Below are 9,622 nucleotides of genomic sequence, written 5' to 3' on the forward strand. Positions count from 1 at the left end.
AAACATCATTCTTCTTCTTCGCGTTCCTCCTTCTCCTCTTTTTTTGCGTGTTTTCTTCTCATCGTTATTCTTTTGTTGCTGCTGATATTGCAGTAGAAGGTGAGGATAAAGAGTTTTGAATTCAGGACAACGAGTTAAATGCACCTTAATTCACTCGAAATGAACCAAAATTATATAATGATTGCGACACAATTAACTAAAAAATAAACCGAAATTACATAACAATTGTGACACAATTAACTCAGAAATAAACAAAAATTACATAATGATTGCGGCACATAAACTCAGTTTGAAAACAAGCACACAAACAAGACTGAATTATGAACAAAAACACATCCAAAATTAATTTTGAATCAGACAATGTTATTAATATGTTTCTTCTTCATTTTTTTTATATTTTCTTCTCTTTTTCTTGGTTAGCTTTATTCCTCTTAAAATAATGAAACAAGAAGAACTATAAGAAAATGAAAAAGAAGGAGAAGATGTAGAAGAAAAAGATGAAAAAGAAGCAGTAGAAGATAAGGAGGAAGAAGAGAAAGAGTTTTGAATTGTGCAGGACAACGAGTCCAAATGCACCTTAATTCACTCAGAAGTGAACTAAAATTATATAATGATTGCGACACAATTAACTCAAAAATGAACCGAAATTACATAATAATTGCGATACAATTAACTCAAAAATAAATCAAAATTATATAATAATTGCGACACATAAACTCAGTTCGAAAATAAGCACACAAACAAGACTGAATCGTGAATAAAAACACATCCAAAATTAATTTTGGATCAGACAACATCATCAACATGGCAAAAATTCAACAATAACAATAACAATAATGACTGTAACGATAATAACGGTATATATAAGAAGAAGACAACAATGACGATGATGATGATGGAGGAGGAGAAGGATGAAAAAGAAGGAGGAAAAGAAATTCCAATGAAAAAAGAAGAAGATGAGGAGAAGGAGAAGAAAGAGGAGGAGGAAGTGGTGTTGGTGACGACGGTAACGAAAGTGAAAAATAATAAAAAAAAATGAGGAGAAGAAGAAGAAGACGTAGCATCAGAGGTGAAGAAGAAGAAGAAACGGGAGTGGAGAAAAAAGCGGAAGAAAGAAACGCGTGACTCTAAATCATTCGGATAAATTTATTAGATGTTAAAATTGCTTGAATGTAAAGAATAATTCTAAATGAAATTTTAATCCGTAATAGCTTAATTCTTAGTTTATCAGATTAAAAAATGTGATAAAAATATATATATATATATATATATATATATATATATATATATCTTTTTTATTATTTTTCTTCTTCCCCTAACCTGCACCAAATAATAAAAGTTGCTTCATTGTTTCAAAATTGCTTCGGAGTTTCTAATGTTTTGCGTTTCTTTTAATTTTTTTTTATGTTCTATTTGTTCTTATCTTATTTTACTTTTGTTTCCTTCTCTTCAGAATTATATTATTGGACGATAATTTATTTTATATTTTTGTTGTCAAATTATATATCTTTAATTTCTCTTAGTTGTTAACCTTACCGGTTAAATTTATCAGATTATTCAAATACATCAAATTTATGGTTGGCATGAAATTAAGAGTTTAATTTAAATGTAATTATATTTATGTTATATATATATTGAAAACGAAAGAGCTCAACACAGTAGAGTGGAGCAAATAGAAAAAGATATCCAAAGCAGACAAGTAACTCCTAGAAAAACACTAAATAAAGAAACCCTTCATGTCATCTCTAGCATAGCCATCAACAACATGAAGAAACACCTTGCCATTCATCGCAGTTAAACATGGACATGTTGATAATTTTCTCTACACCTCAGCTTTTATTCTGAAATATCCTCCTATTCCTTTCCATCCAAATATTCCAAATGATAGCACAAAAGCACCTTAACCGCTGCTTCCGGTCCTCCTTCCTACGCGGCTCTTCTGTCCAACTTAGAAAGTGGTCCTTCAGCAAACTCGGAAGAGACCATAGCCGGCCAAACACAGATAGCCAAGCGCTCCACACCTGCCAAGCAAAATCACAGCCAAGAAACAAGTGATGGACCTGCTCAACCTCCTTGTTACATAAAACACAACTCTTATCATCCTGGTTGAGTATCCCAAGCTGACTTAGCCTCTCCTTAGTATTCACCCTGCCTGTCAAGACAAACCAAGCAAGCAACTCCACTCTTGGTGGAACTACACCTTTCCAAATAGTCTTAGTAAAGTTGTAACTAGTTATATCCTCTGCTAGCGTTCCTTCTTGTATCACCTGCACAAAAGAGTTAGTCGAAAAAATATCAAGTCTATCATATTTCCACACCACTCTATCCTCTCTATTATATACTAGCCTCACAGGTCTCAAAGCCTCATGTAACTGACTCAGAAGATCCAACTCCCACTGAAACAGCTCTCGCCTCTATAGAAAATTCCAAATCCACTCTAACCCATCCCAAAACCCACAATCCCCAATTACCAAATCACGCTGGATTGAAACAGAGAAGAGCCTGGGGAACCGATCTTTCAGGGATCCACAATGTAACCATACATCTTCCTAAAACCTAGTCCGACGACTGTTACCAATCTCCATGGACAGACCTGTAATTATCTTATCCCTTATATGTTGCTCCTTTATCTGTAACTGGCATATATCCTTCCAAAGTCCTCCTTTGGTAGGTAACACTTGAGTGAACAGTAACTCATTCGGCTTCAGATTATTACAAGAACAGACCACCTTTTTTCCACAAAGGGCACTCTTTCTTCACAAAGCGCCACCACCACTTAAACAAAAGGGCGGGTTCTGAACCATAGCGTCTCCAACTTCCAAACCACCTAGCTTCTTTGAGGCCTGCACCAAATCCCATCTTACCAAAGCCATACCATTCCTTCTATCCTCCTTGCTCCAAAGAAAATCAATTTCTCAACAACAGCCTTCGGCATCTTATACAAGCTCAAAGAATACACCGGCAGGCTATTTAAAACTGATTTGATAAGTGACAAATGAAACTCTCGCGCGATCTAGAATTTTCACAAATAAATTCCCGTTGTAAGTATAGCTTCTAGATCGACAAGAATTTCTTTCGTACAAAAGTTTTGTTTGTCACTTAAGCAAACACAATAAAAATAATAAACCGAAGTATTTAAATCTCGGGTCGTCTTCTCAAGGAATTGCAGGGAGGTATTATTTATTATTGATTATGGAAAAAGTATATTTTTGGGTTTTTTAATGTATAAGATAAAAAGCAAGAATAGTAAATGGCAAGAAAGTAAATTGTAAAGAATTAATTTAAATAAATAATAAAACTCTTAGCAAGGTATAAGAAATTGAAGTCCTATCCTAGTTATCTTTATCAGGTGTGATGAAAATTGGATTTTGCTCCCACTTTTAATTAACCCTTACTAAATAAAGAAAAGTCAAGTGGACAAATTAATTTGATCCTCAGGTCTTAGTCAACTCCTATGGAGAGACTAGAGTTATTGGAGTGCAAATTAACCAGCAAAGAAATCCAATTTCAATCAACAGCTGAGTTGATAACTCAAGTGTTATAAATTACTTAACCAAGGCCAAAAGGGGAAAATAAATCTAATTTGAATTGAAATCATTCATAAATAAATTAAAGCAAAATAAAATCTGAAATACCTCAAAATATATTAATTAAGAAAATCATAACATGAATGGTTCATAAGCCAAATTGAAAAGATAAATGACAATTAAAGTAGTGGAATAAAAGTAGAAAATAAATTAAAGGAATATTGAACTTGTGATTGAAAAGAAGTAGCCTAAACATAATAGAAATCCCAAATCCTAATCCTAAGTGAGAGGAGAGAACCTCTCTCTCTAAAACTACATCTAATCCTAAAATTGTGAATAATGTATCTATTACTTAGTTGTTCTATGTATATCCTTTGATTCCTCCATTCTCTGACTTATATTTTGTGTTTCTGGGTTGGATTTGGGCCGAAAAAGGGTCCAGAAATCGCTGGGGGCATTTTCTGCAGATTCCTGTACGTGGCGTCTGTCACGCGTTCGCGTCATCTGGGAGTTTTCCTTGTCACACGTACGCGTCGGTCACGCATATGCGTCAATTGCGTTCTGCTCAAGGCGCGCGTCCGCGTCATCTACACGTTCGCGTCATCTGGGAGTTTTTCTTCCATTTTTGTATGTTTTCTTTTTGTCCTTTAAGCCATTCCTGCCCTATGAGATCTGAAAATACTAAACACACAAATCACGGCATCGAATGGTAATAAAGAATAATTAAAATTAATATTTTTAAAGCATAGGAAACATTTTTTTTCACATATATCATAAAATAAGGAAGGAAAAGTAAAACCATGCAATTTACATGAATAAGTGGGTGAAGGATTGAATAAATCACTTAAATTGAGCACAAAATACATCATAAAATATGGGTTTATCAACCTCCCCACACTTAAACAATAGCATGTCCTCATGCTAAATTCAAGAGAAAGGGTAAAGTTAGAATGGTGGAATCTCATGCAATGCAATCTATTCTAAATGCAAACTACCTACATGAATCATGCAATTTTAATTATCATCCACCTATATATATAGAGCTTACATGTGGTTAATTTGTTTCATATACTCAAGAAATCATATATGCATAGCCAAACCTAGATCATGGTAAAGCACTTTCACAATTGAGTTGGGTAAAGATATTTCACAAACTTGCAAGACAATTAACAATTAAGCTGAGATATATGGTGATGAGCTATTGATCCCTCACTGGATTTGTGTTTACTCTCTAGTCACTCAGTGTTTGGGGTTAATCACTCTATTCTTTTCTATTCCTGCTTTCTAAAACTTTGTTCTTCATCTAACCAATCAACAAATATTGAATACAGACATACAAAAATCATGAGGTCTTTCTCAAGGTTGTAATGGGGCTAAGGTAAGGGTAACGGCATATATAAGGCTAAGTGAGCTAACAAAGTGAATCCTTGATTAGTCTAAGATCTCACCTAACATATACTTTATATAATTTAAAATGCTTTACCTAGCTACCCAAATTTTTTCACTTTTTTATTACATACTCATGTACTAACTTTACTTTGATTTTTTTCACCTTATGTGCATTAATTTCTTTACTAAGCTTATTATTGGGGTAATTTTGTCCCTTTATTTACTTATTTAATTAAAAGGATTTTTTTTTGAAACATAAGCATATATCAATGCACATGGTGTTTTGGTTTAATTTGATTTCACATGGGCATGCTCCCAAATTCCTGATTATTTTATTACCTTAATCCTTTCCTATCAACCCATGTTCCCACGTTTCCCACACTTGGTGAATACACAATCTCTATCTTAAGCTAACCAAGGATTCAACTTGGAATTTTTAATTTGTTTTTCTGCTTAAGGCTAGTAATGTGGTTATAGAACAAGAGGGGATTAAAAGCTCAAGGGGGTAACAAGGGTGATGTAAAAGGTAAGCTTATTTGGGATAAGTGAGGAAAATTTAAATGATGGCCTCAATCATCTCTTGGTATGTATCTATATTCTATATTGGACATATAGATTGAAACAAAGTAAAGATTACCAGAATAAAAAAGAAGTGCGAAACACACAGGAATGAAATTTATGGTTGAATGTAACCATACAATTAAGCTCAAAAACTCACAGGCTGTGTGTTCTTTGGCTTAAAAACCATATATCAGTTATGTATGTCATGCAAATAGAAATCAAAGGTTCCCATTATTCTCAATGTGAATCTTAGGGTGGCTCTTAAAATCTTAGTGTTCTTCCTTGAAAAATATTGTGTAAATTAACCAATCATTTATTGCTATATATATACAGTGTGTGGATTGTTGTAATTTTCTTATACTAAAGTTTTTAGTTTACTCTTTTTATTTTCAATTAACCCAATTTATCGTATGCTAAAAGGGTAAACTAAACTAATTAATCTATATATTCTATATCACAACTTAATAACTAAAATTGCAACTAGACTAAACTGAATATCTAGGATATATATAAACTAAAGTGCAAAATATAGAAATAAAGTGAAAATACAGCAAAATGTGCAAGTACTGAAAGATAAATAAGATAAGGTAAAATGAAAATAAAATAAAAATACAGAAAAATAAACAAAATAGGATAAAAAGAGAGTCTGAAAAGTGGTTCACCAAAATAAAGTACACCAGAGATGGCGACCTCCCCACACTTAAATAATAGCATCGTCCTCGATGCTCACTCAAGCTGGGTGTGAGAAGTGTCATCTCTGGAAGGGTGTGCAGTAGGTGTCTCTGTGGTGAGCTGAGGATCTGCAGTCTGGATAAGTGTCGGAGGAGCTACATGCTGAAGTGGAGGCTCTGACTGTAGAGGAATCTCGGAGTCAGCTGGCTGTATCTGATGTGGCTCCTCATGGTGTGGTGCAGCCTGCTCCGGTCCTCCCTGCTCATCCTGGGCATGTGCCTTCTCCTCATGATCATCCGCCTCCACATCAGATGGCTCAGAAGCGGTGTCAGGCTCGGAGGGGATGTCGCTGCCGGATCTGATCATCAACTTTAGGTGCTCATAGCGTCGCTTGTGGCGACGCTCCATATGATCCAGGCGTGCGAAGAGGCAGTGCACCAGATGATAAATAGGCTCAGGAGCAGGTGGAGGTGTAGTGGATGGGGCTGCCTCACTCGAGGCAGTGAGAAAAAGAGGTCTGTATCCTAATGCCAGAAACTTCCTGCTGTGAGGAATGGTCTTCTTGCAGTCTGCAGCAGCTGGCTTCTCATCAGCAAGCTCCCAAGGCACGTCAGCTCGGCGGCCTAGCTGGGTGATCAGATAAGGGAAAGGGAGAGTGCCTCTGATATGGACCCTGGCCATATAATACCTGATGAAACGTGGAAGATACAGGTCCTTACCCTCTATCACGCACCAGATGAGGGTGATCATAGCAGCGGGTACCTCTGTCTCATGAGTGCTCGACATCACGTAATTACTCATGATCTGTTGCCAAAGCCGAGCCTCATCATTCAAATATATCATCTTGATTCCCTTAGGCATCACTGTATTCTTTTCCATGACCCATGGGGCAGTAGGATCAAGGGCTATTTTCTGCTTGACTGCATCCCAGTCAAATCTCATGTATCGCATATCCTCTTCAGCCTTTTGGTAACCGTTAGGCTGATCTGGCCTAGGGTGAAGCCGGAGGATATCCTCAATAGCTTCCTCAGTGACTAAAATATGTTTTCCTCTGAGGTTCACTGCATCCAGGGAGGTCTTGAAATAGTTACAGTAAAATTCTTTGACCCAGGATGCATTGACCTCTGTCAAGTTCTTTTCCATGAAGAACCAGCCTCTTTGTTTTATCTATTCAGAAGTGTACTGGGTGAGTTCTTCTGAAATTTTAAGAGTTCTCTCCAGGTAGAGGTTCCTGGTAGTGGCAAACACTGGATACTTTAGCTCACAGTATCTGTTTGCAAATTTTACTTGATCTGTGGCAGTGAGGAGTTGGTCGGCCTTTTTTTGCGGGGTAAAGTTCTTTTTCCGCCAGGAATCGTCGTGAAGGATATCTAGGATAGAGGTAGAAGATTCTCCACTTTTCCGTTTGGCTGTAGTTGCCTTGCCTTTTTCCTTACTTTTGGGATCAGACATCCTGAAAAGCAGAAGTAGCAAGATATAATTGAAGAACTAAAGCAGGAAAACAAGTAGGCAAGTAGGATTTTGTCAATGTAAGCATAAAGGCAAAAAGAACAATAGGAGCATGAAATGAGGTAAGTATATGTACATTTTGGATTGAATTCGAGTTAAAAATCTGAGAGTAAAAATCACAATTCAAAATGTAATATAAGTGAAATTCAAGTTAATTTGGAAAAACAGTAATCATGCCTTGAGTTAGAAAGTTAAAGTAGTTAGGTAAAAACCAAAAAAGAGAAGTTAGAAAGCTAAACTGGTTAGGAGTTAAAAAGGAAGTTAAAGTGAGTGGCATGAGAATGGTTTTCCTAGTTACCAAGAAATTCACAAACTTGAAGAACAATCAACTCATATTCAAGCAAGGATTGCAGTTTATTGATGATAATTCCTATAGATAAAGTAAGTTTAAAATGAGAATGAATTCATCAATAAGTAATTTATGACTCAGGGAACCAAGAGGAATAAGAATGCTAGCCCGTGCATTCATGAATTGGTTTGGTTGTAGCCAAGTAATGCAAAACACTGAATTTCAAACCAATACATGAATGGAGATAGATTGAACCATAAATTTGCAGAAAATTTGGGCAGCATTCCGGCTAAAATTGGATGTTCCCAGGTAGTAAACAGCAAGAAAAATCAGTTCATATGAAATTAAATAGTGCTGGAAAGATTAACAAATAGCAAGAATATTAAAGAACAGTTCAATAGCAACATCAAATATGAAGAACAACATATGAACAGAATCATCACAACAAATTCAAAATTGCGAATAAGATAAAAGCAGGTAGCAGGAACGGTGCAATTATCAGGCCTAAACCCACTAACCACATCCTAGCTACCTAACCACCTAAAATTCACTACAATCATGCATCTCTAACTATCCTATTTCGAACAAAAACTATAAAATATGCAACTAACTGACTAATTTGGAAAACGAAATCGGTGTTCGGCGGAACCTGGTGTGTAGAAACAGAAATTAGGCTCAGAGAGATAGTGGCGGTATGGTGGTGACGCAGCGGCGATGGGTGGCGGAGCGGCGGCGGTCCGAGGTAGGGGCAGTTTGGTGGTTGTGGGTAGTTAAGGGTTAAGGAGAAGAGGTGAGGGAAGGGGGGTAAGGGTTGAGGTGGTTGGGGGGTGGTGCGGTGGTGGCGGCTCGGTGTTGGGGTGGTGGCAGTGGGGTTATGGAGAGAGGAGGAAAGGGGAAGAGGGGAAGGGGAGGGAGGGGAAGAGAGGAAAGAAGAAGAAAAAAGGGGGGGGGGGTGCGGTGGTGGTGGCTCGGCGGGTGTGGTTCGGCGCGGCGGTCAGAGCTGGGCAGCTGGGGCGATGGTGGTTGCAGAAGGGGGGAGGAGGTGCAGAGGAGGAGGGAAGGGGATGAATGGGTAACGCGAGGGGTTAGGGTTTCGCGTGAATGGGGGGTTAGTATTTTTGAATCCACGCAAACGCGTGGAGCACGCGATCGCGTGATTTGGGTGAAAAGGGGAGTGACACGGTCGCGTCGTTGACACGATCGCGGGAATTAGGTAAAAGGTAAGGGACGCGTACGTGTAAAGCACGCGAACGCGTCGCTAAAAATTGTGCTAAACGCACAGTTCCAGCGTCGTTTTGGCGCAACTCTCTGTTTCCAAAAGGGTCCATAAAATCCACGCGACGCGTACGCGTCACTCACGCTTTCGCGTGGGATGTGTGTCGTGCAGGGGATGCGTTCGCGTCAAGGATGCGAACGCGTGGGCCAATTTGTGCTAAAGGCACACCAGCCGCACGATTCCAGCCTAACTTTCTGGGCGTTGGATCTTTACGCTGATTTCCAGTCGACGCCCACGCGTGGCCTGCGCGCTCGCGTGTGGTGATTTTTTTTATGCAGTTATGCAGTATGCAATATGCAATTCTAATATGGGTGATATGAATAATTCCAGGTTCAATGAAAATAAAATAAAATAAAAACAAACAAACAAAACGAAATAAAATTGAAAAAAAAAGGAACG

This window comes from Arachis ipaensis, chromosome B3 (assembly GCF_059453495.1).
Source record: "Arachis ipaensis isolate K30076 ecotype BB chromosome B3, ASM5945349v1, whole genome shotgun sequence".
In the NCBI taxonomy this organism is placed as follows: domain Eukaryota; kingdom Viridiplantae; phylum Streptophyta; class Magnoliopsida; order Fabales; family Fabaceae; genus Arachis; species Arachis ipaensis.